This window comes from Oryctolagus cuniculus, chromosome 8 (assembly GCF_051225735.1).
Source record: "Oryctolagus cuniculus isolate XC-2025 breed Fujian yellow rabbit chromosome 8, ASM5122573v1, whole genome shotgun sequence".
Classification (NCBI taxonomy): Eukaryota; Metazoa; Chordata; class Mammalia; order Lagomorpha; family Leporidae; genus Oryctolagus; species Oryctolagus cuniculus.
The window spans coordinates 10,529,465-10,547,130 of record NC_142874.1 but is presented as its reverse complement, the minus strand read 5'-3'; the positions used below and the strand labels follow the sequence as shown (position 1 = coordinate 10,547,130).

At 47.2% G+C, this 17,666-nt stretch overlaps 1 pseudogene; it reads right to left on the bottom strand.

The window, feature by feature from the left end:
• Positions 1-7,412: 7,412 nt before the first annotated feature.
• Positions 7,413-7,744, bottom strand: LOC100348522 (cAMP-regulated phosphoprotein 19 pseudogene; annotated as a pseudogene).
• Between the last annotated feature and the right edge of the window lie 9,922 nt (positions 7,745-17,666).

The window sequence follows — 17,666 nt, the reverse complement described above, 5'->3', positions numbered from 1 at the left end:
AGGAAGACCTTTCTCTCTGTTTCTCTCTCTCACTGTCCACTCTGCCTGTCAAAAAAAAAAAAAAAAAAAAAAAAAAAGAACACAGGTCCCCCAGTTTCTCATTGGCTGAGAGTAGTTACACTTTCTGTCATTGGCTTCAGCCGTTTGGGCCACTCCCAGCATCCTGCTAACCTAAGAACTTTCCAGGTGCATGTTACCTAGCTGTAATGCTAGCTACGTATCACTTTCCACACACCTGCAATCTGTTTTGATACTAGTTTTCTACTCACAGGCAGACACATTACTTTGACAACGAACCAAACATCTTTACTTCTTACAATCTGTTTCTTTTTACAATTTTCAGTCCTATCTTTTCTATTTTGATGACCATCTCTTTACCTTTGAGTATTTCATGGAGTGCCAAGGTAAAGGAAAGCCCAACTGAACTAAAGCACAAGTCTCGGTCCAACTGAACAGCACAAAAACATGGAGCTGCTTCTTTCCACAATACCACCAGACGCCAGCCCTGAGTAGAAGGAGGGCTGAATAATAACCATGGTCAGGCTCACCAGTCACATGCAGGATTTGAGTGCAGGTCAGCAGTTCTCCCATGGGTTCACTGAACGTGGCCTCCTGCCTGGAAAGGCAAAAGATACAGTCCATGTTTCCTATGGAGAAAGAAGGCATTACCCTAGTCTGATCTTCACAGTGCATGCAGAAGCAATGACAGGCCTTTTCAAGTCTTGTTCCTGCATGCCTCCTCCTCGTGTGGACAACCAGCATGCACTGCATTTATCCCACCCTATGGGACACGGAACCACCTGTGCCTGAAGACATCCAGCTGGGGACCTTTACTGGAAATGTGGCCCATTCTACCCAGGCATTCCTAGTTCCATACCCTGGACCAGTTTAGAAAAGCTGTCCCGCCGGCGCCGCGGATCACTAGGCTAATCCTCCGCCTAGCGGCGCCGGCACACCGGGTTCTAGTCCCGGTCGGGGCGCCGGATTCTGTCCCGGTTGCCCCTCTTCCAGGCCAGCTCTCTGCTGTGGCCCGGGAGTGCAGTGGAGGATGGCCCAAGTGCTTGGGCCCTGCACCCCATGGGAGACCAGGAAAAGCACCTGGCTCCTGGCTCCTGCCATCGGATCAGCGCGGTGCGCCGGCCGCGGCGGCCATTGGAGGGTGAACCAATGGCAAAGGAAGACCTTTCTCTCTGTCTCTCTCTCTCACTGTCCACTCTGCCTGTCAAAAAATAAAAAAAAAAAAAAGAAAAAGAAAAGCTGTCCCAACTGATCTCCTCTCTCCCACAGTTCTTTACTTCGAGGCAATCCATAAGGGCTCCTCGGGTGACCTACACACTCCCGACAGGTCTTTTGCCTATTTTTGGCTTTCATTCACCCGTCCTTTGACTTGTGTCCACTCTTTTCAGCAGTTCATATGGCCTTCTTGGTGGTCAGGAGCACATGATAGAGGCCTTCCCACCTGGGAACTGGGTTGAAAAGTGTCTTCATCAACACTCAGTCACCCAGCTGGAAGTGATGAACCATGAACTCAGGAGTGGAGTCTGAGTACAGAGTCCTTTTCCTGAAGGGGGAAGATGCCAGGGAGAATGATGAAATGACTCCCGATGTCTGATTTTATACCAGGCCCAGTCTAGGTATCCTCTAAAATGGCCTTAACCCAGGAGTTCTTCTTTCTGCAGTTTTTTTTTTTTTAATATTTATTTGAAAGGCAGAGTTACATAGATAGGGAGAGACACACAGGTGACTCTGGCTGACTCCCTAAATGGCCACAACAGCCAGGGCGAGCCAGGCTGAAGCCAGGAGCCAGGAACAACTTCTGGGTCTCCCATGTGGGTGGCAGGGGCCCAAGCACTTGGACCACCTGCTGCTGCAGTTCCCAGGTGTATTAGCAGGAAGCCGGATTGGAAGTGGAGCAGCCAGGACACAAACCCATGCTCATATGGGATGCTGCCACTGCAGGTTGTGGGTTAATGCACCTCACCACAGGGCCAGCTCATGAGGGCTTGTTTTCTATAGCCTATCATACACAGCTTGGGACCCCAGTGACCCCCTTTATGTCCCTCATAAGGCCTCTTCCAGATTTTCCCAAAAGGATTTAGACCTTCTTGGCCCTTAAGGAACTGTACAGCTGGGTTTAGAGAACAGATTGGAGCTGATCAACTCCTGTGTAGCCTTCCACCTTCACATTCTGCCCTCTATTACCTGGGGTGAACCATCCGTGAAAAGCTTCATCCAGTCATGTCAACTGCAGTAACAGCTCAGTCCCAAAAACTGTCCCAAAAAACTGCCTTTTTGGTTTTGGCAGGGGCAGATTCCCAGGTACTTTTCTAATACCGGGCTAAATCCATCTCCACTTAACCCCTCCCTAACTTGTTCTAAATTATAACACTTAATCTTTTACTTATGCTTCTGTTTGGGGGCACTTCGAAAAGAGACTCCTTTCACAGGATTTTATCTTGCTAAAGCTTTCCTTAGCAGTGGCCCAAACCTGAATTCCCTTTTTGCACATACTGATCTGCATGACTGCACAGCTTATGAGAGCCTCTGGTTTGTTTGTTTTTGTTTTTTTTTGTTTGTTTGTTTGTTTGTTTGTTTTGACAGGCAGAGTGGACAGTGAGAGAGAGAGACAGAGAGAAAGGTCTTCCTTTGCTGTTGGTTCACCCTCCAATGGCCGCCATGGCCAGCGCACCGCACTGATCCGAAACCAGGAGCCAGGTGCTTCTCCTGGTCTCCCAGGGGGTGCAGGGCCCAAGCACTTGGGCCATCCTCACTGCACTCCCGGGCCACAGCAGAGAGCTAGCCTGGAAGAGGGGCAACCGGGACAGAATCTGGCGCCCCGACCTGGACTAGAACCCGGTGTGCCGGTGCCGCAAGGCGGAGGATTAGCCTAGTGAGCCGCGGCGCTGGCCTAGAGCCTCTGTTAAGTCATGGTTCTGTTGCCCCTTGAGGCATTCAATATCAGCCCACGCATTTTTAACAAATTCTCTGCTTTCCAGATTTTTGGACTTTCATTTTTCTCCTTCCTATACTTGTTCTTCTAGCACCTTTATGCTGAGTACTACAGCGTTCCACTCTTCTGGCATTTGCCGCAGCTGTTTTGGTCACGCCCACCATCCTGTTTCCTGAGAACTCTGCAGGTGCATGTAACTAGCTGTGATGCTAGCGAGCTACTTGTGACTTTCCACACTTCTGCAAGCTGTTTTGTTAGCTAGTTGTCTATTCACAGCTAAACACTTTATTTGAAAATGAACCAAATGTCTTCTGACAGTTACTCAAATACTTTCCCACATTAGAATTACAGACTCGGAATTTTAAAATTTTATTTTACATGTAAATAAGAATAGAACAGCACTTCAACATGATAAACACATGGATTAGAAGCAGTTATAGTGGGTATCACGTCTTGGTTCTGACTACAACGAGTCTGTTCATCACTTTGTGAAACGTTGTGGCACTATCCACAAAGTTGAAAGGTATTCGTCCTCTAAGCTAGCAGTGTCCTTCATGGGTACATGTCCTAGAACGCCAGCACCTGTCTCAGGACATACACATAAGAACAGCAGCCGTGATTTTCATAACAAATCAGGAAAAAAATTCATTAACATAACAACAAACTGTGCTAAATTGTATAGAACAATTAAATGAAAAAACTACAGTTATGCTAAACAGCACAGATGATTTTAATCATAGTTTAAGAGAAGCAATATACAAAATATGTGCAAAGCGGGGCCAGTGCTGTGGCGTAGCAGGTAAAAGCCACCGCCTTGAGTGCCATCATCCCATATGGGCGCTGGTTCAAGTCCCGGCTGCTCCACTTCCAATCCAGCTCTCTGCTATGGCCTGGGAAAGCAGTAGAAGATGGCCCAAGTGCTTGCGCCCCTGCACCCACGTGGAAGACCCAGAAGACGCTCCTGATCCAGACCGGTGCAGTTCCGGCCGTCTTGGCCAATTGGGGAGTGAACCAGCAGATGGAAGACCTCTCTCTCTCTCTCTCTGCCTCTCCTTCTCTCTCTGTGTAACTCTGACTTTCAAGTAAATAAATCTTTTAAAAAATGCAAATACTATGTAATACTATCTATATAAACTTCAAAATGAGGCTAAATGAATTATACCTTTTTTAAAAAAATATTTATGTCACCAGTCACAGGGAGGGTGGTTGCCAGAGCGAGTATCATGGGTTCTTTTCCTCAGCTTAGTATAGAAATATAAAGCCGGGAGACAATTTGCAAAGAGGCAGAAACTTTTATTTGATTGGCAAGCGATAGAGAAAGCATCTGGTCAAAGAGACCAGGAGGACTGCCAGAGCGGGACACTGGCTTTGAGGAAGTGTCCTGGGTTTTTAAGGCTGTACTATCTGTTCACTGGGTTATCCTATAGGGGGTGCCCATTGGACAGGGGTTTCATATACTGTATGTTGATTGGCTTGGTGCTCATGGAGATAGCCAGAGTCCCCTGGACACTGTCCATCTCCTTAGGGACTCAGCCCCCCCTCCAACTCTGCTAGCTCTGGGTGAATGATTGCACCCGCCCTGAAGGTGTGCTTTAAAGCCGTAAGGGCACACAAGATAGCCTGGGTCTCCTGGAGCAGTCTGACTCTCCCCAGCTGCTCAGCCCCTTCCCCTGCCAGCTCTGAGTGAAATACTGCCTCTGCCCCGAAGGTGTCAGAAGGCCACAGGTCACACACACAGCACCAGAAGCTATTAGTGGGGGAGATGCCAGATGGCCTGGAGTCAGGCTTTCTAGCCACCGCTGGCAGTTTGCTTGTGAAAGACGTTCTACCTATGTCTGACTCCCTGCCCCACTGGCTGGCCTCAATTTACTTATTTGAAAGGCAGGGTCAGGCTGGCGCCGTGGCTCACTTGTGGGCTAATCCTCCACCTGCAGCACCAGCATCCCATATGGGCGCCGGGTTCTAGTCCTGGTCGCTCCTCTTCCAGTCCAGCCCTCTGCTGTGGCCTGGGAAGGCAGTGGAGGATGGCCCAAGTGCTTGGGTGCCTTCACCTGCATGGGAGACCAGGAGAGGCACCTGGCTCCTGGCTTTGGATTGGCATAGTGCGCTGGCCATAGTGGCCATTAGGGGAGTGAACCAATGGAAGGAAGACCTTTCTCTCTGTCTCTCACCGTCTATAACTCTCTGTCTCTCTCTCACTAAATCTGCCTGTCAAAAAAGAAAGAAAGAAAAAGAGAGAGAGAAAGAGCTTTTCCATCTGCTGACTCACTCCCCAAATGGCTGCAACAGCTGGAGGTGGGCCGATGCAAAGTCAGGAGCCAGGAGCCAGGAACCAGGAGCCAGGAGCCAGGAGCTTCTTCCGGGTCTCCTACACGGGTGCAGGGGCACGAGCACTTGGGCCATCTTCCACTGCATTCACAAGTCACAGCAGAGAGCTGGATCAAAGGTTGGATCAGGCGGACTTGCGCCAGTGCCTAAATGGGATGCCGGCACTGCAGGTGGCGGCTTTACTTGCAAAGCCACAGCGCCAGCCCCGAATTATACTTTTTTTTTTTTGGACAGGCAGAGTGGACAGTGAGAGAGAGAGACAGAGAGAAAGGTCTTCCTTTGCCGTTGGTTCACCCTCCAATGGCCGCTGCGGCCGGCGCACCGCGCTGATCCGATGGCAGGAGCCAGGAGCCAGGTACTTCTCCTGGTCTCCCATGTGGGTGCAGGGGCCCAAGCACTTGGGCCATCCTCCACTGCACTCCCGGGCCACAGCAGAGAGCTGGCCTGGAAGAGGAGCAACCGGGACAGAATCCGGCGCCCCGACCGGGACTAGAACCCGGTGTGCCAGCGCCGCAAGGCGGAGGATTAGCCTAGTGAGCCGCAGCGCCGGCCGAATTATACCATTTTTTAACATATAGGTAGTCAGCAATACCTGTGTGATAGTTACCTTGATGTTTACTTTATAATTATTCTTTATGCTTCACATTTATATTTTACGCATCTTTATATTTGTATGCTATACTTCACACGTTAAAAAATTTTCTGATCACAAATATATTGGCTCATTGTTTCTTGAATCCAGTTTTATTATGGGACCTTTTTCCTTTGTAGGTGGTTTAATTGTCTTTATGGACTTAGTTAGCAATACCTGTTGTCTGCTCATCAGTTCCACTGCAGCTGAGAAGATACCGATATTTTCTTACACTTCGTGGGTACTAACTGGCCCCTTCTGGAATTCACATGGTCAATACTGATAATTCTGGTCTCCCGATTCTTCCCCCTTCTATTTTCCACCTGTTTATTCATTTCTTCCGCCCCCTGAGAGGGTTCCTAATTTTATCCTGTGCTCTATATTCTGTTCTTTGATAACATCATACTCCTATATGTTCCACTTCACGCCATTTTTATTTTTTGAAAGGTGCATAATTATTGTATTTACAAAAAGGGCACAGAAGTGAATTTAACAGTCCATGCACATGCATATGTCATTCACATCTTCAACAACAAAAGGTTGTTTTAGAACTGAGTTTTAGAACTGAGTAAGAATGCTAGCTTCAACAGCAGCTGTTAAGCACTAGGGTAACAAAGTTACACCAGAATGGGCAAATATTGCCCAAGTAAAACTGTGAAACAGGTTGGGGCTGGCACTTTGGCATGGAGGGTAAATCCACTGCCTGCAGTGCTGGCATCCCACATAGGCACTGGTTCGAGTCCTGGCTGCTCCACTTCCGATCCAGCTCTCCACTATGGCCTGGGGAAGCAGTAGAAGATGGCCCAACCCCTGCACCTGTGTGGGAGACCCTGAAGAAGCTCCTGGTACCTGGCTTCGATCAGCCCAGCTCCAGCTGTTGCAGCCATTTGGGGAGTGAACCAGCGGATGGAAGACCTCTCTCTCTCTCTGCCTCTCTGTAACTCTGTCTTTCAAATAAATTATTCTTTAAAGAAGAAAAAAAGCTGAAACGAGTGTAAGGCCAAATAAGTTCAAGCACAGAAAAACAAATCTTTCGGAGCCTCATCTAGCTGTGTTTGAATGATCTGACTTTCCTTACAACTTGTGGTCTTAAACTTGTCTAACAAATCCAAAAGAAAAATACAGAAAAAAAAAAAAACCAATACAATAGAGGTTCTGTTAAATAAGATTAACATACAAATCTATAATTAAGATGCAGTAAGTATGGCCAAACTATTAAAATTGTAAAACTTGTTACTTGTTGGAACCTACACTACGAGTTAGGTAATACATACAATTATTTTCAAGTCTATTATGTTGCTCTAACATGTCTTTTTTGTCAGTGCACTGTTTAATCAGAAACTCCACACCTGTCTATTCCCTTACAATAGCAGCACACACGACTGTAACCGCAAAGTTGTCAGTCCCGCCTGATTTAGAGAATGAAAGGAAGTAGTAAGTGGCTGGGTAACATATAAGGAGAAGTGACGGGAATTAGAAGATTCCTGCAGTTCAGCTTTGTAATCAGCCGGCCAGCTTGCTGGCGACAAGGCACGGCGCCCGTTGCGCAAGGTCCCGTGGAGTGGGAATACGGTCACCGGCAACCTTCTTTTGATCCGGGGCTGCAGTAGGATGTTGTTTTTTCTTCATTTTTGTTTTGGCCACATTGTAATCCCCAGAATCAAAATATTTTTGCCCTTTGTGCAGTTGTTTTTCCTTAAGAAATCTGAACCTCCAGGCTTTTGTCCCAGATGAGGATACCTCGCTTTTAATTTTGCTTCTGCAGCTTTCTGTGGACTAGTCACTTTATCTTCCATTTCCTTCAGCTTCTCCCCGGGGCTCTCAGGGACTTCCTGGGACAAAGGGCTCCCTCTCACATCCGTCTTGTGGTGCCAAGGGCTCCCTGGGAAGGGCAGTTCCCAAGTGGAGCCGCTGCTCCCCGTCCTTTCGTGCGGCTTCTCATCATCTCTTCCGGGACCTTAACTATCTCCACTTCCGGGGGCTCCCTCAGTCCCCTTCTCCTCCACACCCCCTGCCCGGAGGCCAGGCAGGGTACTCAGGCACTCCAAAGCTCCATGCTGCCTCCCTCCACCCCCTTTTTAAAGATTTACTTATTTATTTGGAAGAGTTACACAGAGAGAGGAGAGGCAGAGAGAGACAGAGAGGTCTTCCATCCGCTGGTTCACTCCCCAGATGGCTGCAATGGCTGGAGCTGCATTGATCCAAAGCCAGGAGCCAGGAGCTTCTTCCAGGTCTCCCACGTAGGTGCAGGGCTCCAAGGACTTGAGTCATCTTCTACTGCTTTCCCAGGACATAGCAGAGAGCTGGATCAGAAGAGGAGCAGCCAGGACTCGAACCAATATAAGCCCATATGGGATGCTGGCACTGCAGGCGGCAGCCTTGCGCACTACGCCACAGCGCTGGCCCCTCCACCCATTTACACTACTTACACCTGCTTTTTAAAGCAATGTCATATCCTTTTGTACATGCCAACATTCTTTAACTCTTTAAGATATATATCGCATTTATTATGAGTATCTATTCCAGTAAATGGACCTCCTGTGGCATGCGGTATTCAGTGTGGATTAAACTGCTTTGTATGGTGGTTACCCGGTCAAGGAGAGACTCTCTGCACCTGCAGCATTGCATTTATTCCACTGATGGAATCAGCTGTCTTGTCCTGCACTGTGTGTTGGGGAAGTGCGCTAAGTCACTTGGTTGCGTCTCCCTTGGAGAATTTAAGAAAGAGAAGGGTCAGTCCCGGAGGAGCGAGCACCAGGGCCCCAGAGCGTCTGCTGACAGGAGGGTGGGAGGCAAGGACGCACATAGGCACGGCTCCTCCCGCTCCTGTTTCCATCAGCTCCCTACCCGAGGTGGGCCTCGAGACCTGGCCTCCTCTGACGGTGCCTCAGAGCACGGGGAGCCCAGCAGTATTTCCCAAGACTAAAGTGGAGCACAGGAGACAAGAGCCGAAGCTGCAACATCTCATGCTCCCCGCGAGACGCCGCGCTCCCCTCTCCCCCTGCATTCTGCACTCGCTTCCGCCCTCGCCGCCCACTGGTGTCCCTCTTCCTGGGCGTTTCTCACAACTGCAGTTTTGCTCTCAGCAGCCAATCCCTTCCCGTGTCTGTCACTTTTCAGAGTTGATCTGGGAGGAGACGGTGCTACTTGTCGCTGTCTCTCTCCATACAAACAGGTGTCCCAGTTCTGTTGATAAAATCAGCCTTTTGTAAATCAGTACTTTTTCTTTGCACTTGTCTGTGACTTTTTTTTAATTTTTTTTATTTATTTATTTTTTTGACAGGCAGAGTGGACAGTGAGAGAGAGAGACAGAGAGAAAGGTCTTCCTTTGCCGTTGGTTCACCCTCTAATGGCCGCCGCGGCCAGCACGCTGTGGCCAGCGCACCGTGCTGATCCGATGGCAGGAGCCAGGAGCCAGGTGATTTTTCCTGGTCTCCCATGGTGTGCAGGGCCCAAGGACCTGGGCCATCCTCCACTGCACTCCCTGGCCACAGCAGAGAGCTGGACTGGAAGAGGAGCAACCGGGACAGAATCCGGCGCCCCGACCGGGACTAGAACCCGGTGTGCCGGCGCCGCTAGGCGGAGGATTAGCCTAGTGAGCCGCGGCGCCGGCCGTGACTTTTATTTTTATTTTATTTTTGCTAAAAATAAACAGTGAAATGCCTTCAGTAAGGAGCTGGCTGTTTGGCCCCCGTGTGCTGGCCTCACATTGTTCACAGCAGGCTGGAGCCTATGAAGTCAGAAGCTTGACAGCGGGTACTCAAAATCTTACATCTCTAATTATCTTAAAGATAGCCCCCCAAAGCAATGGGTAAGCCATCTTGGGCCTGTATGCTCTGTGCACCCAGCTTCTGCTAGGCATAGATACCACAGATAAGGGAAGCGAGGGTCTAGCCATTGCTGCCCTTCAAGCCTCTGCCCACCCCTTGCTGCATGGCCTCACCAGGACACATCACCCCTTTCCAAACTCCCCCTCAGCCTTCCTCTCTCCTCTTCGGTGGTGGCCTTTGTGCCCACGTTTTGGCAAGGTCTCTTCGCTGCAAGAGACTCTCCTTGCCACATCACTCACACAGCTGGCAAAGCGCCTCACAAAAAAATTGTGTTCTACTGCCATCTTGTGGTCACATGTTTCCCTTGCTCAGCTCCGAAGCCCGTCGAACTCGCGACACTAGTTACATAGGTGTGATTTTTTGCTGTTGTTTAAAAAAGTGAGATCTAGTTGTATCTATATGGAAAAAATTGTAGACAGGTGCAGTAGGAAAAATGAGTTATACATCAGTGTACATTACAACATCCACGTAAAATTTTATGTGGAGGGGTCAGTACTATGGCATAGTAGGCTAAACCTCCACTTGTGGTGCTGGCATTCCACACAGGTGCCAGTCCAAGTCCCAGCTGCTCCACCTCCGATCCAGCTCTTTGCTAAAGGCCTGGGAGAGCATTGGGAACGGCCAGAGAGCTTGTGCCCCTGCACCGGCATGGGAGACCCAGAAGGAATGCTGGCGCTACAGGCAGAGGTTTAGCCTACTATGCCACAGCACTGGCCCCACAAAAGGGGAAATTTAGCCACAGAGACATGTACCTGTACGTGTACGGAGTGAAGATGATGTGCAGACGCGTGGAGATGACCATCCACACACCAAGAACAGGGGCTAGGGAAAGGTCCAGCCCTCAAGCTCCTCAAAGAACCAACTCTGCTCATCTATTGGCTTTTGGCTTTTAGATTCTGTGAGTCACTAAGATTCCTTTAAAAAAAAAAAAGATTTGTTTTGGGGGCCGGCGCTGTGGCATAGTGGGTAAGGCCACCACCTGCAGTGCTGGCATCCCATATGGGCACTAGTTTGAATCCTGACTGCTCTCGTTCCAATCCAGCTCTCTGCTATGGCCTGGGAAAGCACTGGAAGATGGCCCAAGTGCTTGGAGCCCTGTACCCGCATGGGAGACCTGGAGGAAGCGCCTGGATCCTAGCTTTGAATTGGCAGAGCTCCGGCTGTTACAGCCAATTGGGGAATGAACCGGCAGATGGAAGACCTCTCTCTCTCTTTCTCTCTCTCTCTCTCTTTCTCTCTGCCTCTCCATCTCTCTCTGTGTAACTCTGACTTTCAAAGAAATAATCAAATCTTTTTTTAAAAAAATATTTATTTATTTATTAGAAAGGCAGAGCTACAGAGAGAAGGAAAGAGAGAGAGAGAGACGTCTTCCATCCACTGGCTCACTCTCCAGATGGCTGCAATAACCAGGGCTGGTCCAGGCTGAAGCCAAGAACCAGCAGTATCCTACAGGTCTCCCATGTGAGTACAGGGGCCCAAGTGCTTAGGCCATCTTCCGCTGCTTTCTCAGGCACATTAGCAGGGAGTGGGATCATAAGTGGAGCATCCAAAACTCAAACCGGTGCCCAAATGAGATGCCAGTGTTGCAGGTGGCAGCTTAATCTGCTACACCACAACGCTGGCCCCAAGATTTTGCTGTTTAAGCCATGTACTTTATGGCATCTTTTTACAAGAGACTCAGAAACCTAATACTCACCAAAGCATATCTACCGCTTTCTTCACTTCTTGTTCTTTGTCAAATAATTCCACTTGCTTACATTAAATTAAATACTCAGTATTGCCATTTACTTCTCTAATTTTCATGGTGTCAATGAAAGAATTCCCTAGTTCATTGGCTTTCATGATGTAACTTCTGCATTACTGCAATCAGCTCACCTTCCTACCTTCGCCCTCCCCATCTCCAGCAGTCTTTCCTGTACTGCAAAACAATTCCAAGACACTACTACAACCAAGACATTCAGAAGTTAAAAATTCTTCCACTGTATTTCACCCTAAACCCAACTGCAGAACAAACGAAACAGGCAACAACCCACTTGGCTCTGTTTCAAAATCTGTTTCCAAATCTGCCCCCCTGCTTCCCCCTTGCTGTTTCTCAGCACGAATCTCCTCCTTTCCGATCCTAAATCCTTTCTCCACTGTGGCAGCTCCCTCACTGCCTTGCCCTCACATTTACTCCAATCAAAATTCTACCCACCCCACAAACGCTTGTGTCAGCGATTTCCTCTTCAGATACCTTCCTGGTCACAAGCTGAGAGTGGTACTTGTTCCTCTCCCTGATGTCACACTCGACAGTCGTGAACGCCTGCTGTAATCATGTGTGTGCCTACCCTGTCCTCCCTCTTAGATTTGAATCCAGTATCGGGAGTTCCATGATTATGACTCCTCTGTAGGTTGTTATCTATTAAGTATGCAGAAAAATGCTATTCAATGGAAGAAACTGACTATTGAAGGGTTAAAAAAGTTAAAAGCTGCTCCAGCTCCCCCTCCCCTCCTCTGGTGAACTTTCCTGACCTCCTTAGACTTGCTCTGCAGAGCCATTCTCTTTAAAGTTAGTTAGTCAGTAAATTACCCCAATGTAAGGGTAACCTTAGTTTCACCTAAGTAAGATAGAAGAAGTCACTGTTTATCTCTTTGCCTCCTGGAACCCTGACCCCACCATGTGTCCCTTATCGCCATTCGGCTGCATTCCTAGGTATCATCAAGGCAGTTCCTGCAACCTTGTTGTGTTTGTTGTGTGGCCCTCCCTTTTGGCAATAGGAGGCTTTTTGATCCTCCCTGTATAGGCCATATGGTTCTCTGATGTCTAATCAAGCCCTTACTCGATATCCTGTATTCATAAATCAACTGGTTGTAAAATCACTTAACTTGTATCAATTGTTTACTCTGTACCTCTGTCTGATCTATGCAATGATTGGTTTTCTTTGTTTAAACGTGTATAAAAACCCCAACCCAAGACTATTCGAGGCCACCCGCCTGTACTGAGACGGGGCCCCGACATGCCGGATCATCAATAAACCTTACCCTTTGTTAATTGCATGAGAGAAGGTCTCTTGGAGCGTTTTTGGGGTGGCAAGAGCAATCCAACTCTAACACTATGATTCTACTGCATGCAAAACATTGCTTTAAAGATAAACTGTTTTGGACTTGAAAACACTATAATAACAGTGTTACAAGGTTATTTGTCTATACAGCACAGCCAAAAATTTAATGCTATAATTACAGGCAGTGGAGACGGATTGCCTGCTGGTATTGGTTTTTGCTTTTGTCTTACTATTATAAACTCCCACCCTACGTTTTAACATGTGTAATGTCCCTTAATGATGGATGTGGCTAGTCACGTAAATTCTCATCAGTGGGAAAGGGGAAGTGAATTTTACCATTTTGGATCACTTCCTGAAGAAGAAATGGCTTGCCCCCTTGGGTCCCCTTTTTGTTCCTTCCCGAGTTGAGAGGCTAGGCAAGATTGTATCTGGCTTCAACTCTGCACATGAGTGTAACACCTGAGCCAATCACTGGGCAACCAGAAAGAAGGATCTGGGGCCTTGTAAAACATGTTGAGCAGATAAGCCTGGCAAGCCAGGGCCTTGGAACATCTCTTCCTCCCCCTCCTCCCTCTCCTCCTCCTCCCTCTCCTCCTCCTCTTCTTCTTCCCCTTCCCTTCCTCGTCCTTTCTTCTTCTTTTTCCTCCTCCTCCTCCTTATTCTTCCTCCTCCTATTTTTCTTCTCCTTCCCTTTCTCTCCTCCTCATCCTTTCTTCTGCTCCTCTTCTTCTTCCTCCTCCTCCTCTTCTAACTTGGTTTCAGATTTTTTTTAATTAAAAAAAAAAAGTATTTGAAAGGCAGAGTTTCAAAGAAAGAGGGAAAAACAGGAAGAGAGGTCTTCCATCTATTGATGCACTCCCCAAATGGCTGGGCCAGGCCAAAGGCAGGTGCCAGGAACTCCATCCAGTCTCCTACATGGATAGCAGGTGTTGAGTACTTGGTCCATCATGCCCTGCCTTCCCAGGTACAGCAGAAGGGAGATGGATTAGAAGTGCAGCAGCCAGGACTGGAACCTGCACTCCAAAATGGGATGCCCACACATTGCTGGCCCCTTGACCTTTAGCTGAGAAGCAAAGAAAAAAAGACAGAGACAGAAATACATGATTGATAAATAGATAGATAGATGGATACATAGATAAACGGATAGATAGATAGATTAGAGGGCTCTCATTCACTAAGTTACCCCCCAAAATGCCCACAATGGCCTCCTGGCTGGGACCAAACTGGGAGCCAGGAACTCAGCCCAAGTGGCCCGTGTTTGTGTCAGGAACCCAGCCCTCTGAGTCATCAGCAGTGCCCTCTAGAATGTGCATGGGCAGGAAACTAACCAGGGGCGAGAGCCGGCAGGAGGACCCAGAGACTTAGAGGCGGGATGTGGATATCATATCGTAACTACTAAGCTGAGTGCCCAGCCCCAGCCTCTGCACTTCCTGTGAAGCACAGATAATCTTACTTGAGCCACCGTTTTTTCTCCTTTTTGCCATTTTTCTGCCACCTTCATATAACCTGAAAGCACACTACAATGCAGTAATAAAAACTGGACATTTATACCACACAAAGATGTTGGAATAACCTTCCTCAAGTACCAGTGTCAAAGTTATTTTGATTTATTTGATTGAATTTCAATAGAACATAATAACCTGTGCTCATAATGATGACCATTAGTCATCAAAGAAAAGGTTAATGCCCATGTACCCTTTATATGAAGAAAGGTAGTTATTTGGTATATTTTAGAGAACTTAATTTAAAATCATTCAAGTGAAAGCGATTTTTGCACTTAACAGAGCAATCTAAATTTTCGAGGGAATTTAATAAAGCATAACAATAGAATTTTTTGATCATTCTAACAATTAAGACTTATTAAGGACACATCCTTTTTTCAATGACATCAGAAAGACTGATAATAACTGGTATTGTTAGGAATCCTAAACTCCAATGCAAATGTCAATCGGAAGGGTGTTAGGCAACAGAGGGTGGTGCATATTGGGAGAGTATATGCCCTGGAGGATAACATTCAGCACATGTCATACTACCATTCCAAGACTATGCTAGAGTAACTGGAATAGGCTATAAGTAAATATAAAACCAGACAAACCATGCAAAACAATACATTGCAAAACAGGTAGCCCAAGACCTTGAGCTCTGCAATAAGAAAACATATCATCTTTCTGCCTTTCTTCTTGCAAGCAGTTCCGCACCGTGCTACAGGGAGGATAAGGGACACAGCCCGGAGAGCTTGCTGAGACAAAGGAACAGAGACGGGAGCTCGAGGGGCTGAATTGGCTGCCATTGTGAAGGCAGAATGTGTATGAGGGGGAAAAGAGCCTGGGCACAGAAGTCTCCGAAAGGGCAGCCTTGCCTGAAGCAGACTTCTAGAGCCTGACAAATGGGCATTGAGAGCAGCAATACTCAGTTCCCATTGTTCCCTCAGGGCTGAGGCGCACCTGAGTCCTGACCCGCCAGCCTGGAAGGACAGTGTTGACTCGGGCACTCAGCAGAGCCCTGGAGAGCGGCGGCTATACCAGAGACAAGCATAAAATCCAGATTGGCCCTAGGAGATTTAAAACTGCTAAAAGGAACAGCTGCCTACAGAATGAAGTCCAGCACTCTTTCAAAGCATGCAATAAAATAAAATCCAGCATCCCCAATAATGTCAAGCATTTAATAATAAGAAACTTCAGAAATTTCAAAAAACAAAACAGTATAATTTAATAACATAGAGGAAAAAATCAGTCAATAGAATCAGAGACCGAAATAATAGGCTTTGCAATTAAAAACTTTAAGACAGCTTTTAAAATATGCTACAAGAATAAATACAAAATTTATGAGTAAAGGAAGTTATTAAAAAAGAAATAAACTCCCAGGGATGTTTGAGAGGAAAAATTTAGTGAGTGGGATTTATAGCAGAAGTATCAGTGAGCCTGAAAGCCCAACAGTAGAAACCACTCAAAGTGAAGTTCAGGAGAGGGGAGACAGAAAAACAAAGGAAGTGAGCCTGAGGCAGAAAGCAGATCCGTGAGACCTCGGGTAGCCAGCAGGAGAGTGACTGAAGGCAAAATGCACTAAGTGATGCTTTGAGTTGACATAAATACTCGCATATTTGGATCCTGGCAGTAAAGTGCACACATGTACCAGAACGCAATGATGTGTTGATTAAGTACATTATCGTAACTGTTGTTATTGTTTGCAACTTGTAACTCATGAAATCTTACTGAGGTAAAATAAAATAAAATCTCAGCTGAGGGTTGAGTTTGTTCTGGGGGTGGGAAGGGGTGAAGTGGAATGTGGCACAAGTACACGTCCAGTGCTTAGTGCACACAGTAGTAGTTTCTAGACAAAAAGAGTTTGTAGAATGAATTAAGGTGCTCTGCCCATAGACTTAAGTTCATCATACTGACTCACCCTCAGTAACACATCCAGGTCCAGTACTTTGAATTTTTAAAAATTAATCTACTATTATTTTCATTATCTTTATTTTTCAAAAGTTAGTGATGCTTGTAGCAGTCTAGTACTAGGTCATTATTATTATTTCAGTAGTTTTATTACAATAGGACTTGTCTCCCCAATACTCATGAAGATATTTGAAGTGAATGTCTTAATGTTAATGAGATTAAGGCTGGAGTGTCGGGGAACGGGACAGCCTGGCCAGCTGTGCCCCTTCCGACATGTACAAGCACAAGAAGTTTAGTGCTGGGCTTTTTCCACCCTGCCCGTTGCTAATTGCAAGATCCTGTTTTGACTTTAAGCATCCTGTTATTGCATGTTTCCCACACTTAGTTGGTAACATGTTTTCCGTGAATGATATATATAAATAGGTGGACGGTGGGCGGGGGTAGTGAATGAACGCTGGTAAAAGACAGAGGAATGAATGAACACTGGTAAAAGACGGAGGGATGAATGAACGCTGGTAAAAGAGGGAGGAATGAATGAACGCTGGTAAAAGACGGAGTAATGAATGAACGCCGGTAACAGGCGGAGTTGTGAATGAATGCCGGAAACAGGTGGGAGTTATGAATGAACGCTGGTAACAGGCGGGAGCTGTGAATGAATGCGAGTAGTAAGCGGGAGTGGTGAATGAAGGAGTTGTGAATGAATGCCGGTAACAGGGCGGGCGTTCGCGACATGTAACGCGAGTCTGCTGAAAAATAAAGTGGAAGCTGAAAAGCCGATAAACGCGTCTGGTGTCTCCGAGGTCTCCCTGGCGTTAACCTATCCGGAAGGTGTACGCCTGCACTGGAGATTTGACGTAATGATGGCATCTGAGAGGTGGGGCCGATGGGAGGTCTTTGGGATGTTGGCGGGGTGTGCTTGGAGGGTATTCTCTTGAGAAGTAGCATTATTTGAGTTCCAACTCAGCGCAGGTTCTCTCTCCCTGCTTCCTGCCCCTCCATGGCTCTGCACCCACCGTGACCAGCCTTGATCGGACACCACATGATCCTGTCACCTCAGACCATAAGCTGTAATAAACCTCTCCTTCCCAAAAAGCTCCTCGTATTTCAGTTAAAATAATAATAACAACAAAAAAAAACAACCAACCAACCAACCAACAAAAAAACAGGCTACAGCTAGAGACAGGAATTGTCTCCACAAAATGTTACTAATCTGGGGTTGGGGCTTTGACACAGTGAGTTAAGCCACCACCTACAACTCTGGCATCCCAAACTGGAGTGCCAACTCGAGTCCCAGATAATCCAAAGTGTTTTTGTCTTTTTGTCCTTGCTTTTGATCCAACTTCCTGCTAATGTGCGTGGGAAGACAGAGAAGATGGCTCAAGTACCTGGACCCTTGCTACCCATTTGGGAGACCCCATTTGAGAGACCCCGATGAAGCTCTGGGTTCCTGGTTTCAGAGTGGCCCAGCCCTGGCCATTGTAACCATTTGGGGAG